At 38.0% G+C, this 20,791-nt stretch overlaps 1 protein-coding gene across 1 annotated transcript in view; it reads right to left on the reverse strand.

Annotated features, from left to right (window-relative positions):
* cdk14 (cyclin-dependent kinase 14) overlaps positions 1–20,215 on the reverse strand; it is a 266,289-nt gene extending 246,074 nt beyond the window's left edge. The window contains exon 1 of the mRNA XM_007897534.2: positions 20,186–20,215. The gene's annotated coding sequence lies outside the window, so the exon portion shown is untranslated. The remainder of the gene's footprint in view (positions 1–20,185) is intronic.
* Positions 20,216–20,791: the final 576 nt, after the last annotated feature.

Consider the following 20,791-nt stretch of genomic DNA (forward strand, 5'->3'; position numbering starts at 1 on the left):
TCAAATACAAACATTATTATAGTTCTCAATTTATGCTCATTTGTGTTGAAGCATTTGCCTAATGCCTGTCGGATCTTAATTCTAAGTGATTTGAAGAGCAAATATTGAGTGTATGTATTTAATCATATGCTTGCCTACAAACACAATCACTATACTTTGCAGTAAATGCTCTTTAGAGCTTTGAGACAGCCTTCCTACTTGAAATGTGCTATATCAAATGTAAGGATTATTATTATAATTAAAACTAATAATATTTATAAGCTGTTTGATATTAGCGGTTGGACACAAAACCCTGGTTACTTTTATAATCTTCAAGTGAATGATTCAAACATAGCCGATTTCCTCGACAGAATTAACTCCTAATTTATTTTAAATAATATTAAGTTTTTTATAATGGGTTGACGTGGGAGAAAAGGGTGTTCGTGTAGATGGAATAATTATATTCCATCAAAATGTAACAGTCTGTGATTGTAATTATACATAAGTATTCATCCTTTTAAAATCAAAGATAACATTTGTTCTGTAACAATAAACAGATTGATTTGTGCACAGTTTTAAATGGATATCAGTTGTAGGAAATCTCTATGTAACATTTACTAAAATCTATCTTAACCATTTACACATCAATATTGTGATTGTATCTTTATTTAAAAATAAAATGCAGATTTGCTCAGGTTAAACATATATTAGTTCTTGGTACAAATACAGTTAATGCATGTTTAACGTAAGCAAATCTGCATTTTATTTTTAAATAATGGTACAATTGCAATATTGATATGTAATATTGTAGGGTGTTTGTAGCTGAATTCCATCCTTTGGAGTTAAAACATTATTTTTAGGGTTTGAGAATTCATTTCAAAGTAGTCCAAAAGATGGATTTGAAACTAATGACAGGGATTTGTCAGCTGTTCACAGGGACAGAGATCAAAAGTAAAGAATTGAGCAAAAGAGAGAAGAGAATATATCACAGAATGCCTCACCAGTGTATATAGTATATAGGTCATTCTACTCAAATCTACAAAAATTGATGTCACAAAAGGGCAGGTGTTACAAACTGGAAAATGTTCTCCTTGTATTTGGGTGAGGGAAAACAGAAGTACGTGTTTAATTCTAGTAATGGGGTTGTATGCGAGTCAAAGACTAGCTTGTGTGGTGTTCGGAATGCTTCTAGTCTGTAGTTTAAAATGGAGCACGCCTACTGAGCAATTGATGTGGCAGTCTTATTCAGTGAAGTACTAAGAGTGAGCCTTGGATATGATGCAGTTATCAAAAGAGCATAATTAAAATTGAATTACTGTAAATGGTAGATTGTAAAATCTAAGCTTTGCTTCCTGGAGATCTATACATTTTAAGCATAGCTCATATCTGGCCAAAATAACAGAATTACGTGGAGTGGTACACACACACACAGATGTCCACCATGAATGATCACTCAGCCTCACTCATATGCAAACCTAAATGCCATTTTTACAGGATTTCTTTTAAAGTATATGAATTGTTTTTCTAACCTTGGTGGTGTCAAAATGTCCTTTTACTTCTATCATTAGCCTGCAATGTCACACTTTCTATTGAACCCTTATGAATGTGGCTTTCATAAAATAACAAATGCTACTCTCTAGCCACTCCCAGACATGAATAATATACAAATATGTTGTGGCATTGACACCCTGTGTCTGGCACCAGACAATCTACCGCTGAGCCAGACTCTTCCATCCACATGAAGCATTGCTGTCAGCAGTCTAATTTAGCATTTCAGAAAGGGGGAAGTCTTGGAAAATGGAATATGTTCTACTCTTTACCCATTAGTCTGCCTCCTGATTGTATTACACAACTCAAACCAGCCAGCAGAAACACAATATACAAAGCAGCATGTGAAAAGCTAAAAGAATTGTATCAAGCTTGCGGAATAGTTCACAAGTCAAAGTCTCTGGAAATTACCTTCGCTACTGCAGACATGCAAAATCTCTGGAGCATTTTGCATTATGCTGAAATTCTATCAAATAAGGTACACAGAACAACGCCTATTTAGACCCCACAACATCTTGTGCTGTACATAATGATGTCATCTCAGGGATACTGACAGCTCCCAGCTGTGCAGAAGATCCCACACTGCACTCTAAATTTCCATTCTCCGCATTCTTTATCTCGGCCTTTCTGGAGCGCTGACTGATGAACTCAGTTTTATGGATTAGTGTCTATTGGGATCTGGACTGTGACTGCCACAGACATCGGTGTTAGATCTAATCCTTTTTACTAGCAAATTGCAATCCTGCTTCCTCGGGGGTGATGAAACAGTGCTTTGAAACAGTGTTCAAAAAGCATTAACCTGAACAGATCAAAGCACAAATTAAAGTTGGAGAAAAATTACTGTTATGTACAGCAAACTTTGAAAAGTTGATTCAGAGTTAAAGAATGGTCCCACAATTACTTTATCAACATAGGCTGAACTTAAATACCTTCAAAATTTTGGTTGAAATATCACTTATATAAAGTCACAATAATCAACTCATCCAAAATTGAGCCAGAAAATCTCCAAAGCTATCAATCTTTTTAAAATCCTTTTAACGTTATCAATCTTTTTCAAAATGGCACTAGCTAGTGACATTTGCGGATTGGTTATGATACTACATTAGAATCCAAAGAGAATCCACAAAGATATTAGACATGCAAGTGTTCATGAGATAAGACCTCAATAACCTCTGATATTAAAACTATTTATTTCCAAAAAAATAATATGCATCCATAGAATGTGTTGCTCAGCACAGCAAATCTAGATTTGAGCAGTGAACTCTATAAAAAGGAATACTGTGTCAACCTGCCTCAGTTGGTAGCACTCTTGCCGCTATATGAGAATTTGTAGGATCGAGCCCTTTGTTGACATGTTTGCTCGTCGTCTAAGTTAACACTCCAATGCTGTTTTTGGATGAGGTGATAAACCAAAGTCCCCTCTGCCTGTTCAGTGGATGTTGAAGATACCATGTTACTGTTCTTTCTCACTGGTATCCTGGCCTATATTTTTCCAAGTTAATCAGTCCTTCACCTAATTGGTCCATGGTTGTTTGTGACCTGTAAAATAGCTACTGCACTTGCCTAGGAATAGTCAGTACATTTGAATAATTACTTGTGATGCATTTTAAGACATTTTAACATAAGGTACGGTAAAAACGCAAGTTGTTTCTTTTTAGCTGCCACTTTAAATCTTTTTTTAAATACAAACACCTACAATATTATTTTAATGTGCTTATTCTCGCAAGGTTTCTCAGTCTCATAAGATCTTTCAGTAATAAACAGTGTCGCATTAGGCTAAGATAGGAATTTACCCAGGGCAAGGAATCTCGGTCCTGAAAAATTAGGTGATAATCCTTGCATTTGATATAGCGCTTTTCACATCGGGAGGACGTCCCAAAGCGCTTCACAGAACACACTGTAAAGTGAATTGACTGTATATTTGTGGGCGAACGGGGCAGCCAATTGCGCACAGCAATGTCCCACAAACAGTCGTAGATTGAAAATGACCAATTTATTATTGTTTTTGGTTTTGGAGGGATTATTATTAGGCTCTGTGTGGAGTAAGGAAACTTGCCCAAGGTTTCGCCCTGCCTGGAATTGAACTCAGGTCTCTCGCTTGCAAAGCGAGTGCTCTAACCACTGAACTACAGGACTCCACAGTGATGATGAGAGAAGCTACAATACTTTGCATCATAATTCAAATAAGTGATTCAGTGTAAAGTAATGGATTAGTGGTATTTCAAAGTCAGATAAAGAATTCACTTTTTTTAAATCTATGAGCGGGTCTAGTTTATGTAGTACTCTTTATTAAATGCATTTTGCCCACAAAATATAAAGTCAATTCATTTTACAGTATATTATGTGAAGCGCTTTGAAACGTCTCATAGACTTGATAAGGGGTTATATTAATGCATTTGGTATTTCACTTTTCACAACAGGAGGATGTCTCAAAGCTCTTCATAGAATATACTGTAAACTGGGCAGTTTAGAATTTTGAGCATTAAATAATGTTGAACTAAATCACTTTCATGGGTTAATCGTACCCAATAGTACTGTCAACCAAACAGATAACCAACTATTAAATGAGCAATTAATGAGCAAAAATCTTCAAAATGACAAATTACTATTTTCCATCATTTTGGAATGCTATTAAGGTGCAACTAAACTATGATTTTGTGCTTCTATCTTTCAGGGAAATGGTTGAGCACAAATCTGGAGTAAAGATTATACTGCACATGCACCAGTTGGCATAAGTACTAGAATTCATTAGCTGTAATTATTCCATTCACAGAGGAGTTTTAGGATTAGTTAGCAATCACTAATTTTTACAACCCAGCTAATAATGATTAAAATACAACATGTAATATATGGGACCATAACAAATTGCATAAATGGAAATGATTCTCCATCCAACTATTCTAATAAATTATCTGACACAGGCGAGACATGTCCTACACGCACAAACAGTACTAAGCAAATCAAGGGATTATACTGTACATTTGCTAGAGGAATCACTGAGCGAAGATGTGGTCCATCTAGCCAGAACCATGCAGAAAGAGAAAGCACCAGACACATGGAGACTTTGAAGTATTGCCTCTATATCTATCTTTTTCCCTCCTCTTCTAAAGGTACTGCCCTGTACAGTAAATCCTGCGAAACCCTTTGAGATTTCAGCGCCTTGGGACGTCCTCCCGACGTGAAAGGTGCTCAATAAATGTAATTTTGTTGTTGTTATCGTTCTTCTTCCTGATGTGAAAAGTGCTAACTCAAATGTAAGGATTTCCTCTTATTATTTAAGGTGCTAACAAACAACAACAACAAAATTACATTTAGAGAGCGCCTTTCCTATTGGGAGGGCGTCCCAAAGTGCTGAAACAAATGCATGGGTGCAATTTCAAAGCCATTTGTTCTCGCCCGATACATCAACAAAATAGCCAGTCTTCTAATGTGAGTCTCAGAAGTGAGTTGAGAAGGTAGTTTGAATATGGGAATATCAACGCCAAGGTTATCCAGACTTATATGGCTTTATGGCAATCATTTTACCAACTAAGTAAGCAATAGGAGGAAAGAGCTATTTTTATTTTTAAAAAATCATTAAATATTAAAAGCTTTTCCAGCATCAAGAATAGGGCAAATTAGTAATGAAATTTACTTTTTAGTTGAAATTTTCTTTTTTAAAAAGAAAGTAAATGAGCGCTATTCATATTTTAAAAGGATGAAAATCTAACTTGCTGAAAAATGATGAGTACTTCCTAAACAAAACACGTCCTCATCATATCCTATGCTTATATGCACAGATCCTCAGATTGTTACAGCATTTCAGCCTCATGACACTCACCATTTTAGTCACCACTACATTCCAACTCATTCCAGTGGCACAGATTAGATTACAGTTTGACCACATCCTACGGTGGCTCACTTTAATAGGAACTGGTCTTTCAAACTAAGCCCAGATCAAGAAACCAACATCAAGCAGCTACAACCTCAGATTAAGACTCAGAGAGAGACAAAAAAAAACGTAAAAATGTCATAATATTGAGTTTAAAGTGAATCTTAGCATAACTACAGACTGGAAAAGCTTTTTTTTTAATAAATAGGATGGTATTGGATGCAATACTAATTATGTTTCCTCTTCAACATCAAACAAGACATGAGCTAGAAAACATCACATAATGAATAGCTTGGAGACAGTTACAATGTTACATCATTATATTTTTAATGTGTATAATTGAAAAATATTTTTGAAATACATATAAACTCTAAAACTGTGGATGAGATTTCAACGTTGCACGTTTTAGAGTACATGGTTTTAAAAAGAAATCAATGTAGATTTCATTTAATTCTGTCTGCATCAGTGCCTTATGTAGTTTAAAATGATGGTTTGGATTTATTTCTGCTAACGTGGTACCTGTCCTACACTTGTTAAACTGCACAGCAATCCTCACAACACAACAATTACGTCTGCATTCCAGTCAGGATTGTACAGCAACACACATACATCACACACACCAATCATGGGCTTGCCTCGGTTCACTGCAATGGAAAATTTGTGACTCAAAACGGTGTGTTCCAATATCAAATTGATTACCATGACAACCCAGTCCAACAGGAATAAATTCCACTTATGAGCTCTCGTTGTGCGCGCAACAGTTTTTCGCTTCCATTTCATTGTGGATGAATCTTGGCTCCAGGGACATTGTTCCACTGTGTTGGGTGAATGGCGTGTGTTACCAGTTTTCAAGAGACAAAATAGAAGCAAACATGAGAGTGTTGTTTTCCTCTTTCTCACAATATACAGCACACTTGAAGGAACCTTTGATTTTGATTTTTTTTTGTTCTATGGACTATTCAGAACATCTTAGCACTATTCTGGTATATGTGTATGTTAGCTGTTACCATACAACAACTTCCATGTTTGCTATTAGTTCTCACATGCAAGTATGAACAAAAGCATAAGTGCTCTACAGGCATCCTTCATAATATAATAATAATAATCCCTGCAGTTGATATAGCGCTTTTCACGTCTTCTAGATGTCTCAAAGCGCTTCACAGAATACATTGTAAAGTGAATTAACTGTATATTTGTGGGCGAAAGTGGCAGCCAATTGTGCACAGCAGTGTCCCACAAACAGTCGTGGATTGAAGTGACCAATTTATTATTGTGATTTTTTTGGTATATTTGGTATATTTTGCTATATCAAATGCAAGGATTATTATTATTATCATTGTCTAAACGAATGCTCCAGAAATTGACGCTAGCTTACTGAACCACCATTTATCAACGAATGCTTTGATCTGTACAACTGTTTATACAACCGAGTATATTAGCTTCAGCAATCGTTTCCATTCAAGATTAGCAACTGAAATGCTTTTTTTGTTTCAAATAGCTGAGTAACAGATAGGAACCAGTCAGTGAAACCACAAACTACGAGAACACAGGATTACATTTGTATAGCGCCTTTCACGTCGGGAGGAAGTCCCAAGGCGCTGGAAGTGAGGGCATCTCAGAGTGGGAAGCCTGGTCCTTCCACAGATCATAACAAACTACAATAACTGGAACTCCACTTTACCCATTTATCTAATTCTCTATAAATATTCACAAAGGTAAACTGAACCTTGACGTGTCGTCTCATCTCCATTACTGAACTCTGGTCCGCTACCCTTCCTCTTTCTTCCCTCAAAAATTCAGAAGCATAGAAATCATCCCCTTCTTTAAATTAATTCAGTGTCTCAAACTATACTTATTCCCATAATGTTCAATTCTGTTCCCACCTATAATACAACTGTTTCCTGAAAGAAATACTCAAAATTGCTATCAATTGGTGTCACAACAACAACGAACAACACCAACAACAAAAAACAACAAAAATTACAGTTGTATACCGCCTTTCACGTCAGGAGGACATCCTAAGGCACTGATGTGTCAGCTCCACATCTCACTCCACTGTGACAAACAACAACAACAACAAGATTACACTTGTATAGAGCCTTTCACATCGGAAGGACATCCCAAGGCGCTGGACAGTGTACAGCATTTCAGACCCGACTGGGGTCAGAGGGGAGAAGGGAGGGGAGGGGAAGGGGGCTGAGCGATGGCATGGTCGAAGAGGAGGGTCTTGAGGTGGGACTTGAAGGAGGCTAAGGAGGGGGCGAGGTGGAGTGATTGGGAGATGGAATTCCAGAGGTTGGGGACAGAATGGCTGAAGGCTCTCCCACCAATGGTGGGGCGGGTGGGTTGGGGGACGTGCAGCAGGCCAGAGCCGGCTGAGCGGAGGGAGCGGGCGGTTTGGTAGGTGGTTAGGAGGTCACAGAGATAGGGTGGGGTGAGGCCATTGAGGGCTTTGTAAGTGAGAACCAGGATTTTGAACTGGATCCTCTGAAGGATAGGGAACCAATGGAGTCGGGCGAGAATGGGGGAGATGGGGACACAGAGTTTGGTGCGGGAGAGGACACGGGCTGCAGAGTTCTGGATTATCTGCAGTCTGTGGAGGGAGGAGTTGGGAAGGCTGACAAGCAGGGCGTGTGCATAGTCGAGCCTGGAGGTGATGAAGGCATGAACAAGAGTTTCAGCGGCCTGAGGGGTGAGGTAGTGGCGGAGTCGGGTGATGTTACGGAGGTGAGGGAAGGCAGAGCGGGTCATGGCTTGAATGTGGGGGAGAAGACAGTTGAGGGTCAAACAAGACACCGAGGTCCCTGACTGGCGGTGAGTTGTAGTGTGCAACCATGGAGGTTGATGTTGCCAGAGCCTGAGGTGCTGAGGCGCTGGCGTGAGCCAATCAGGAGGGCCTCAGTCTTGTTCACATGTAGGAAGTTTGCCCTCATCCAGGACTTGATGTCTGACAGGCAGTCTGTCAGGACAGCAGTGGTCCTGGAGTTGAGGATGGAGGCAGGTGTCATCCGCGTACATGTGGAAGTTGACCCCATGACTGCGGATGATGTCACCACAAAAGAATATTTATTCTCATCTGTCGTCTCACACAAAGCACAGGGCATTCATTTGGGACCAGTGTCCTCCAGTTCTGTCTGCTCAATATGAATTAATTACCCTTCAGTTCGAATTAAATGACTGAATTAAATTAAATCCTATGTTTTTCTTTGGGAAAAGGGCAGATGAGTTTTAAGAGATTGAAGGTAAGGTCTCAACAAAATTAACTTCTTAAAATAAAACATTCATAAAATTTTATGCCATTCATTTGGTCTTCTGATAACATGAAGATCATTAACGGACATAATAAAATCAGATTCACATGCAATAAGCGAATCTGCTTAAATAAAACAAATTTGCAAGAGGATTGCACAGCAGCAATTTTGCAGGTCTAAGTCGCATCGCTAGAGACAGGCATCAAACAGAGGTCAGGGACCTCCCCACAGAGATGGAAGGAAGGAAAAATAATAATGGAGCAAACAGCTTCTATGAGCCACATTTGTGCACACAAACACACTTCCTGACAACTGGTTCAGATCAGTGTGGGGGAATGACTAGAAACAGGGCACCACTTTGACCTCTCAGCTGTAGATCCTATATAGCCTGGAGAGGCCAGAGGGGACAAGATAAGAGGATAAAATAACAATTTCTGTTTCCTCACAAATCATCACAGGAGTATTTGTTTTTTTAAATTAACACAATTTGTTCAATACTGGTAAATACTGGCAATCAGTAGGCATTTTGCGGTTCGATTATTTGTTGTAAAATAACGGTTTGACTATCGTTACCAGCTATTTATAAACCACTGTACACATTATTAACCTCAGACTGTCCACCTTCCAACAGTCACATTATCATTAACGTCTTACATTTCCTGACTTACGAGAATTGCCATAATTCAGAATCTGCAATTGTTGTTCGAATGACAGCACCAGAAGGGATACGTGATGTTCACCAAATAGCTGAGTCCTGGCCAATTTATATTTTTCTACCCTAATGCATTCAACACTCTCATCCTTGACTGGCACTTTCCTCCAAACACTGTCCTCCAGCTAACGCAATAGACCATGGATTCCTCCACCACCACATCCACTGACACAGTTACTCACTCAACCAGCCAGCAACAGGCATGCTGCAGGGGCCACCCAAAGGGAACCTTGGTTTTGCCTGCTGTGAGGATTCAGCTTATTTCCTCTCACATACATACACACACAAATTAAAGGTTGAGTCCATTACATCTGGTGATATGCAACATTTCTCATTAAATTTCTCTGGACTCAACCCCTTAAACTGTAGTTCTAAGGACACTGCATATATCTACAAGAAACAAATTATCTACAACATAACCCATCACGGAGTCAATTAATCTGTTCCATATTCTGGAAATGTGGTTTACTTGTTGTAGTGGTCTTTCACTACTTGAAAAGAGAATGGTCCGAGTGTCCTGGCTGACAATCCCCCAGATTAAAAATTGGTCATTTAATTCATGACTGTTTGCACAACACTTCACTGTGCAAATTGGCTGCCTCGATTGCCTACCAATACACAATCATTACACTTTCATAGTAAATCCTGTGAAGTACTTCGACCCTTCTTCCTGACATGAAACGTGTGAGATCAAATGCAAGTATTACTACAGTAAAGCTTACATAAGTCAATCAGTTGGGACCATTACATTTGACTTGCGTGAAGTCCGAGTTGCAGACAAACTGTAATATCAGTAGAAATTCCTATTTAATCAATAATCTACATGATACATGCTCAATTTAATGCACCTGGTACGTGCACATGTGTTGACGGGTCAGGACATAATTTCTCATAATTCAAGGTTTCTGGTAAATGAGGGAATAATGGAGGGAAGGGGAACAGTGTTACAAGTTAGAATGTGTAATATGAGTAGTGTAAAGAAATCTAAGTAGTTTCGATAGGAAACTGAATGGGACTTGGGTGAACGTATGACTTGAGCGTTTATACAATTCATAAATACAAGACTTATGCGAGTTTTATTGTAGTGGCTCCTGTTGGATGGTGTCTGGGTGGGCATGCCAGTTGAGCAACAAACTGATCTCAACTGTGAATTCCCTTTGGTAAAATGCATTAAAACATGTGAATAATGACTACTTGGAGGTGAGGTGCTAGAAGACAGTTAGTACCTGTTGAACTGAACAACCAGGGAAGAAGAAAAGTCACTCAGAGAATTTAGGGAGCAAAAGGAATTAAAAAGCAATAAATCAGGCAAGCACATTTTTCACTTTGCTTTCAAGACAAAGATGCCTTTCGGAACAATAATTAGTTTCAATACATTCGTCCCCACAACTGATTTGTTTTAATTAACACTTAATTTTCTAAAATTATACCAGTTCCCAGTGCTCATTTTCTCACTTAAATCCCACTTCTAATTTCCACCTCAAAATGCAAACTCCGGTTATACAGGCAATGGATGTAAACAATGAGCATAATAAGGTTATTCAACTGTGTGACATTCAGACACACGCAGTTTCTAGCATTGGTTCCTGAACAGCTATCATGAGTGAACTCTGGCTGATTTGCCCCTTCCTAGCCCAAGAGCGCTGAGGATCATGCTGTTTGCCCATGCTGCTGCTCTGTATTGAGATTAAATAATTTAGAACAGTCTAGGGATCAAACCTGGGAGCTTCTTGATCTACATAGTTCAGTTTCACACATAGCAGTGCTTTTTACCAAATGAGCTACCCGGAAAGCTAGCCAGTAGCACTTCAGCACGTAGATCACAGAATGTGTTTGGCATTCAGATTAAAACAATGCACTCTCCATTCTTCCTGGAAATTGGTTAACTAATGATATCCATGAAATATATTCCTGTTAGATCCTGTGAAACAGCATTAAACATTGTTAATTTGTAAATCTTCATAACGAACCCCCACTAATCATTCATTCAGCAATTGAAGCAAAACATGTTCAGCAAAAGGCAGATTGACTTTCAGAATAGTGTGCATTGCTGAAAATCCTAAAGCTTTGTGTCAATTGACGTTGATATACAACTTTTCATATTAAATATTTCTCCTTAGGGAAAAATACATTTACATTACAAAAACACAAACACTATATTCAAACTAACAAGCTGTAAAGAGACAATGCCAAGCCAACATATATGAATAGAAGATATTTGTACAGAATATGATGTAGATGGTTATTCCAACACTATAGTATGGAAACAGGCCATTTGGCCCAACTAGTCCATGCCGTTGTTGTTACTCAACATGAGCCTCCCCTTCCTGTTCTATACTCTTGTTTCCTCTCTCATAAATTCCTCTTATGCTTTACCAAATAGACCACTTCGCCAAATGGTAGCACAAGACATTAAATAAGTAGCACTTTAAAAACTTTAATTGTACTTCAAATAAATTAATTTTATAATCATTGAATATGTAAAAAAATGAAATCTTAAGGATTCAAATAGTTTGTCTAATTATTTATTGAACACAACAATAAATTACATTTGTATGACGCCTTTCGCGCTGGGAGAACATCCCAAGGTGCTGTGGAAAATATAATATTGTAACCCACCCAGTATCAACCAGCTATTCTTTCTCGAAAACCACAAAACTACCTTATTGAGTGTTGGGACTGCTGAAAGGAAGAAAATTCTAAGTGCATTTGTCTTTCCTTTCTTCTCCCAAGTATTAAATATTAAATCATCATACATGCTGTTCAATCTGCAATCCCGGTGGTGCAGAAATCAAGCTCAATCACACAATCTCATTGTTTCACAGGAATTACAGGATTACACAACTTTTGACTAGTAACACACTAAAATGGATTAATGATGCGGTGCCAGAAGATGGCTTATTCATTACTTAGTCATCAAGATTGGGAAACCTGTCATCAACAACTTTCCATCAATGATCTTTTGCAGACAAAACAATGTAGTGTGTGGTTGTAAGGCATTCCTAAACCCTGGAAATAAGTTACCAAGTTAGCTAACACTTTTGGGGGTTGGCAGACATTTGTTCAATAGATGCATTCATTCACCAAATATCTGTAACTCAGGAATTTTCTGATAAGTGATCTCAATCATACTGGTGTAATGCTAGTGGACACTTGGTCACCAAGGACATTTGTCCTTGCAGTTTGGAAAACAATGGTTCAGTACCATACTTTCTTAAACCAAACCAGTTTATTGCCAAATTACAAATAATAATTGTGTACCATATGGCCTTCTCCTTTAATAGTTTTAAATGTAAAAGTGATTAGAAAGTAGAAAATATTTTCCAACTACTTCAAAACTAAGAGAAGTAGTTAAGCATCCTTTAAATAATTTGGAGGATACTTCTAAAATTAGTATTAGCAATATAGGACACTAATTAACATTCTTCTGAGTAACAGCTTGAGGGTTGGGAACTCAAAGCATACCAGTAACATGCCTAGATGCATTAATTAAAAGAAGCATTTTGTTATAACAGTACTTTTAAAAAGCTATAATAGGCCACAATCACCAGTCACTACAGGCAAACACAACGTTGGCCAGCACAATTGGCGTTTCAAGACCCTGGTTGGATATGGGAAGAGAAAATAGCCAACCTCTAGGCATTAGGCTGCCATCAACAATACTTTATACTTGCTGCACACAGGAAGTGATTTCACAGGTTACCTGATGATCCAGAAGTTAGCCATTTTGGATTTGCATATACCAACAACAACAACAACCTGCAGTACCAACTGCCGTTTTGAGGTACTAATAGAACTGACACGTGATTTGGGAGGAAAATTCCAAGAAGAAACCCCCAAATACTGCTATCCTTTGGATGAGTGGTTAAACCAAGGTCCCATTTGTCTGTTCAGGGGAGCGTTAAAGATCCCATGGCACTATTTCAAAAGAAAAGGGCATTTCCCCAGCATTCTGGCCAATAAATAAAATTGGTCACTCGCTTCATGTTTGTAAGACATTGTTGTGCGCAAATAACCTTAGCCTACATGTTACGCAGTCACAGAAGAGTTTTGAGACGTCCGCCTGATGTGAAAGGTGCTACGTCAAATGTAAGGATTTTTAGTACTATTATATTGGAGAGGAAATTAACTTGCATAAACTCCCCAAGCTGACATTAAATCGTTCAACGTTTAGCTTCTGGAACTTAGTTTATGGTTTTAATTCATATCTAATCTAAATGACCCATTTTCATTTTTTTACAATTCTAAATAATCTTTTCTCAAGTAATTCCCTGTCCTATGTATGAAATGTACTGAAACAATATCAAGCAAAGCCAGTCACCTCTCTATATCTGCTCCAGAGAATAGGAATGATTGATTCTTTGCTTTTCCAGGAACTGAACAGCTAAAACATTTTGTCTCCAACCATTTGAGAAAATAAACACTCCTTAGAGTGAAGTAAACTAAATTGTTGGGAAAATAAACATTTTAAGGAAATTAGCCATAAGAAAAAGTGTCACTCCTATTTCGTTCACATATCCTTTAATTCAGCCAACTGACCTTCTTCGCTACCTCCTACTTTGCAAAGCATTCCTTACCACCATGTAAAACACTTTGAGATGTTCTGTATTAAAGGTGTTATACAAGTCCAAATGCAGATTTACTAATTGATAAATTGGATTATAAAACAAGAGTCTAAATTAAAGTAAATAATCTACATTCAATAAAACATTTTATGCACAATTTTATGCAATAGTGATAATGGTGATTCGGAAATCCCATGATTACAATACAAATGCACAATATCCTAAATGTGTCTTGGTCTTTGATGATTCAAATTCAATTTATTTACATTAATTTTTAGGATATAAATGGAAGAAAATCAAATTGCTATAATTTTTTATTCACCAATACTTCTGGTTATTTTCTCAATTGCGTTCTATACAAATCATTACAAGAATATTTTTCCACTGTAGGAGACTTTGGGTTAATATAGGAATGCTGTCCATCGGAGCATTAACATCAATTAATGGTTAGGAGATAGGTTTCTAGCTGCTATCTCTGTAAGGAAGGTCTTGGATCACATCACTGTAAAGCGGTGTTAAGTGAAGCCCACTCACTTCACCAAAGGGAGCAAAGGTAAGAGAAAGTAATTTGCAGGCTCCTCGCCCATACTGTTTTTATTGCCTATAATAATAAATAATAATCCTTGTATTTGATATAGCGTTTTTCATGTCTTCTAAAAGTCTGAAAGCGTTTCACAGAAGGTACTATAAAGTGAATTGACTGTATATTTGTGAGAAAAATATACATTTGTGTATATCACTGATATTTATCAAAATCATTTATGCCTTTATAAATTCTCCAAACCATGAAATCCTACATCCATTTACTAGCGCTAGAGTTATCTCTGGGTGTCAACTGTTAAGAAGATTTTCCAGGAACAAAAGAATCAGTTAAATACTTATAACTGTGAACCATTCAGAATAGGTTAAACACAGGGAAATTTGCACCTTAGAAAGAGGGAATTCTACACTCTGCAAGAAAAAACAGATGAAAATTCAAGCAAGAAACACAGTTGAATCTCTTTTTTAAAAGAGCTGCTGTTTGAATTCCTAACATTTTTGTTGCAACAATCACAGCCAGGAATGCAGCAAGCTTCCTTCAGCTCCTCCTTTCCCAAAAGCCACACAAGTTTTAGTTGCTCCAGGGATACACTAGAGTATGGGAACTTTTATACTGACATTTATCAAAATCATTTACGCCTTTATAAATTCTGCAAACCGTGAAATCCTACATCCATTTACTAGCCCTAGAGTTATCTCTGGGTGTCAACTGTTAAGAAGATTTTCCAGGAACAAAAGGATCAGTTAAATACTTATAACTATGAACCATTTAGAATCATACCTGTTTGCTGGTAGATATTCAACAGAGAAAGGTAGTTTCAGGCAACTAAAGTAAACATTTAAACATTTATCGTATGAATACAAAATTGTGTATAAATCCAATTTGTTGTTGTTGTTTCTTCCAGACAATGTTAAATGCAAGCAATGCTGTTTCAGGATTTCTTAGAATTAAACAAAACTGAAAACAGATTCATCTATTCACAGTCGCTAACAATAAAGAAAGGATCCTCAGTGCGTCAATACCAAAATAACTACATGGGATCCTGGATCCCAGAGCTAGCTAAATAAATAAATATGTACTGTCCAAAGATTTAGCTTCTCACGTCACTAGCTGTTAGTGATCAAGGTGACCAGGATCTTGGAATCCCTCCAGGCAAAGCAGAGTATCATATCTTGCAAACAAAAAATAATTCCCAAATGTATCTTGTGTCTTTAAAACAATAATGGAATGAGATCTTTAAAGTAAATATGATATCTAGAAAGCTTTAAGCTTTTTATTCCTCCGCCCCCCCACCTCGTATTTTAAAAAAAACATTTTTTTTCATGTCATTCCCCACAAAGACTGTAGACAAATTCTTTCTGGGCCTCTTAGCCAGGCACAAGAATCTCAGAGCAACTTGTGCAAATAAACATTCAGTCTTGAAATGACACGTGCCTATAGTCACCTCCCCTCACTCCCTACTCCCGTGTCAAATTCCACTGCTGTTAGGCATTCTGAGATGCTACCCTGCATGAGGGGCACTATATAAATGCAAGTTGTTCTTGCCTCAGAGAAGGCCTTATAAAGGTATACAAGATTTTAAATGCGATTGAGAAAATAACAGAACAAAATGTTTGGATGCACAGAGACAGCAAATCAAGACATTACAGGTTTAGGATTGCACATAGCCATTTCAGGGCAAACACTAGGAAAAATTTTTTTACCTTAAAGAGTAATTAATGACAGGAACACATTACCAGGAAAGGTGGTTGAGGACAACATCCTGGACTCATTTTTTATAAATCTCACTGGTAGGGTAGACAGTAAGATTGGTATTTGGCCTGATTTATGTCATGTCAAGAGTGTCAAGTCCACTGTGTGAAGCGCTTTGTGATCTGCTCCAGATCTACCTAAAAAGGTTCCTTAATGCCCACGTTCCTAAAGTATCCTCAATTATCCTTCAGTTCTTCAACAATGCAAATTGTCTTTTATTACTTAAAATTTTTTTTGTCACAGAGCAGCTTTATTTGTTTCATGTTAATTTCTGCTGTTGACACACCCTGCTTCATTTATTCCAAAGATTATTAGGTACAGGATGGCAAGAGCCAAGACGTGGGGACTCCAGAGTACTCATGGGGATACTGTTAAGAGTTTAACCAGCTAAAACCATATAGCTTGTCATTGAAAGTCCTGTCTGGCAAGCTTCACGCTGCTTGTGCTCAACAGCTCCACCTTATTCCTGAAGGTGTGGAACACAAAGACAACCTTCTCATTAGCATTTGATTGTGCAAACAGGTTTGGTTATTCTCAAGCAATCCATGGAAATTGTCTGAGAGTTATACAAAGTGAAATTAATAAAGATAGGGAGAAACTGTTTTCTCTGGCAGGTGGGTCAGAAACTAGAGGACACAGATTTAAGATAATTGGCAAAACAACCAGAGAGGAGACGAAAATAAACTTTTTTTTACCCAGAGTTGTTACAGTCCGCAATGCACTGCTTGAAAGGATGGTGGATAGTAGCTTTCAAAAGGGAATTGGATAGGTACTTTAAAAAGAAACATTTGCAGGGCATTGGGGTAAGAGCAGGGGAGTGGAACTAGTTGGTTGCTCTTACAAAGAGCCGGCACAGACACAGTGGGCCGAATGGCCTCCTTCTGTGCTGTAAGATTTTATGATTCTATCCTCTCATTGGGGAAGCCTTTTTCAACTTGGCTTCCCATGCCGCGCTATCTGATAATTAACATGAGAATTGTAAGCATATGTGGCACTATACACTAATGCTCCAGCATGCTGTGCAATCAGATCACACTTCCAAAACTATTATTTTAATATATTTAATAGTACAGGATATCTATTAATAAACACAGGAAACACAGGAGAAGTGTAGTCAAATACACAGTAGGCTGACATTATAATTGTCCCTTATATATGATAACCTCAAACATAATACATCTTTACAGCTTCCGTGTTAACAAGGAAGCCATATAAAAATATTGTCCAATATACATCCCTTTCTATAAAATACATTTTAGACAGTTCCCATAACCATAAATTCAATAAGAATTTTACTGTAGCGAGAGCCTGCTCCAAAGCATTTTTGAACTTTTAATTAGAAGAGACATGCCTCTCTCTGAGAAAGATATTCTTAATACCCAGCTACAGTATATCAATTTCCTAGCCAATTAATGTGCTTTCTATGGTCTGTGTTTAAAAAATAGAATTTTACTGCTTGTTAAAGGAGACGAGCTTTAGAAAAATCTCAAAACCCTTGAGTGAAATAAAAGCATGTTGAAACCGTCCTTACATACTATTATTTAGCTGTTTAAACGTTCAATTTTGCAGAAATAGATCTTGTGCTTTCTAATGTGGAAAGAACAGAAAGACTGAGAACATGAATTTTTATTCTTAATAATTTGATATAGAACCTTTCACGTAGGGCGGATATTTCAAACTGCTTCACACGTTTTATGGGGAGAGCGCGGGGGTGTTGGATTGATTTGGATAGCTCTTTTCAAAGAGCCGGCACAGATATGATGGGCCGAATGGCCTTATTCTAGGCTGCATAATTCCATGATTTTATGATTCTATGAAAGAGCCACAAAGCGAATGGCTATTTTTTTCTGGGGGATCGTTAGCCAAGAAAAACTCTTCTCTTTTCAAATAGTGTAATGGAATCTTTAACATCCATCTGAACAGGCAGACAGGACCTCAGTTTAAACTTTCAACTGAAGGACGGCACCTTCAACAATGTACACACCCCCAGCGCTGCATTGGAGTATCAGTCTAAACTGTGTGATTTCAAAGTCATGACTTGGGGCTTGAACCCAAGACCTTCTGACTCAAAGCCAAGAGTGCTACCAAGTAAGCCAGCTGACATACAATGTTAATAATGTTAAACTAAATTGCAAAAATTGCTGTATCATTCACCTACAAACTACACAGTTGCTACACTTTACAGTAAATTGTGTGAATTACTGAAAATGGTAATACATACAGCAAATGGATCTTAATTTAAGTAGGTCTTCCCAGTTATGTTGAAATAGCAAATAATAAAATAACTTCTGCTAAATATTCTGCTAAATATTGTCGGCACTATGATATTTTTGCATAAAGTTAACGAAACAAAATATGCAAAAGTGAGGGTGAAGGGAATAAAGGGTTATGGAAAAGAGATGAGACGGGCTTAGGAGATGTGGAGGATCACATGCAGTATAAGATAGTTGTGCCAAATGGCTTATTTCAGTGTTGTACAATCTGTATAATTCTGTGTCATTCTATGCAAACAAGGGAGACTTGGGAATAACCCCGACACTGTTTCATTTCTGAGACCTGGATACAAATAGAGTAAAAACTAATGAAAGTCTTGGCTAACCTCAAAGGTCCTATAAGTCTTCGCAGGTTTGATGAAAACACAAAGTCGACTAAGAGACAACAAATTCCCAATTTCACTAAAAGAACAGAGCAGAAATGGGGAAATACCACATTGCTTGTCATAATCTCTTATGAAAATGGGGTTAATAGATACATTGTTAGGGTGTACTTAAGAAGTTTTACTCTGCATGTGACTGCATGGTGTCGCAGTGTCCTGGTGTCCCAGTGCAAAGGGATTTAATTTACGAATATTCACTGCTCTTTCCCTCATGAGAAAAACATACCAAAACACAAACAAATGCAGTGAACTGCAGCATATCAAACTCTTTTAGATAAGCTATAGCCAAATAACTGATCAGGGCAGATTTATGATGAATATATACACACACGTTACATAGAATACTGCAAACTATCTAGAGCCTCATGTATATATATATATATATATATATATGGCCCATCCTCACTCGGCTCCATTCGCTGCCTTATCCCTCATCAGATCCAGTTAGTTATCCTCCTCACCTTTACATCCCTGCACAGACTCACCCCACCCTACATCTGTGACCTCCATCAACCCCATTCATCCAGCCTGGCCTGATTCATGTCCCCCACCCTACCAACCTCACCATCGGTGGGCAGATTTTCAGGCATTCTGTCCCTGCTCTCAGGAACTCCATTCCGGATTTACTCAAGACTTGATCTCTCTTGCTTCCTCCCTCTCCTCTTTCAAGACCCGTCTCAAAACGTACTTCTTTGACTGCACTTTCGGTCATCTTTCCCTTTCCCACCCTCCAGCTTAGGTACCTATTTAGCTCTGTGAAGAGTTTTGCGATGTCATCCAAACATGAAAGGCTAAATAAATGTATATTGGGTACCCTGATGAACTGGGATTAGGGAGTTAATGCAGTCGATAACTGTGGCAGTCATGGAGGGTAGGGGAGCAAGAATTATGAGTTAGGAGACAATTAATACAACGGGTGCAAAGAAATCTAAGTGATTTTGATGGGAAACTGAATGGGACACTTAGGCAATTATACGATTTATAAAGATAAGACTTATACGAGTTTTACTATCTATAAATGCAAGTTGTTTTACAGACCTCAGATCTAGCCCAATGCACTTCTTCAAAATATGTACATTGTCAGGTGTAACAAACAACACCTTGCATTTCTATAGAGCCCTTCATGCGGGGTAGCTTGTTGGAGCACTTAAACTGGTTTGAGACAGAAATCAGAAGCTTTCCCTTTTCTAAAATACAATAGCAGTACAGCATAAGAGAAGGCAGTTCGACAACTTTCATTCCCAAAAACAATACAAAAGGCTACTGTAAATAGACACCATCTTCTGTTCAGCTTGAAACCCATAACTCACCTCGTCGAAGCTACTGTCATCTTTCTTCAAGGCTAAATAGAGAAAGAAAAGGGTCTAAGTGAATCCAACGGCTATAACAGTCTCCATAGTAGAGCTGCAGCATACAGTAATAATAATACTTGCATATGATATAGTGCCTCATCACTTCTTCGAGACGTCTCAAAGCGCTTCACGAATTATACTGTGAAGTGAATTGACTGTATATGTTGTGGGCAAACCAGCAGTCAATTGTGCACAGCAGTGACCCACAGACAGTCATGGATTTATTTAAACTGGAAGATATTATCAGTTTTAATACCTATTTGCTGGCTGAACAGGCTACCAGTCTGGCTCTGTCTGCCGTGCTGTTTAGTGCCATTGTCTCACCTGGTGAAATTGCTTGACAAAACCGCAGCTCTCTTCTGTGCACAACTACAACTTTACAATTTTTTTTCAGAATTTTTGCGATTTTACGATATTTTCAAAAAAAAATAATTTTTTAAAAAAATGATCAAAAGTGGATTTGCAGTCATTTGGAGTGATTGAAGTATATCAGAAGCACTTAAGTATAGGGGGGGGGGGGGGGAGTGGTGGGGGGGGGGGGGAGTGGTGGGGGGGGGAGTGGTG

Source organism: Callorhinchus milii, unplaced genomic scaffold (genome assembly GCF_018977255.1).
Source record: "Callorhinchus milii isolate IMCB2004 unplaced genomic scaffold, IMCB_Cmil_1.0 Scaffold2, whole genome shotgun sequence".
NCBI classification, from domain to species: Eukaryota; Metazoa; Chordata; class Chondrichthyes; order Chimaeriformes; family Callorhinchidae; genus Callorhinchus; species Callorhinchus milii.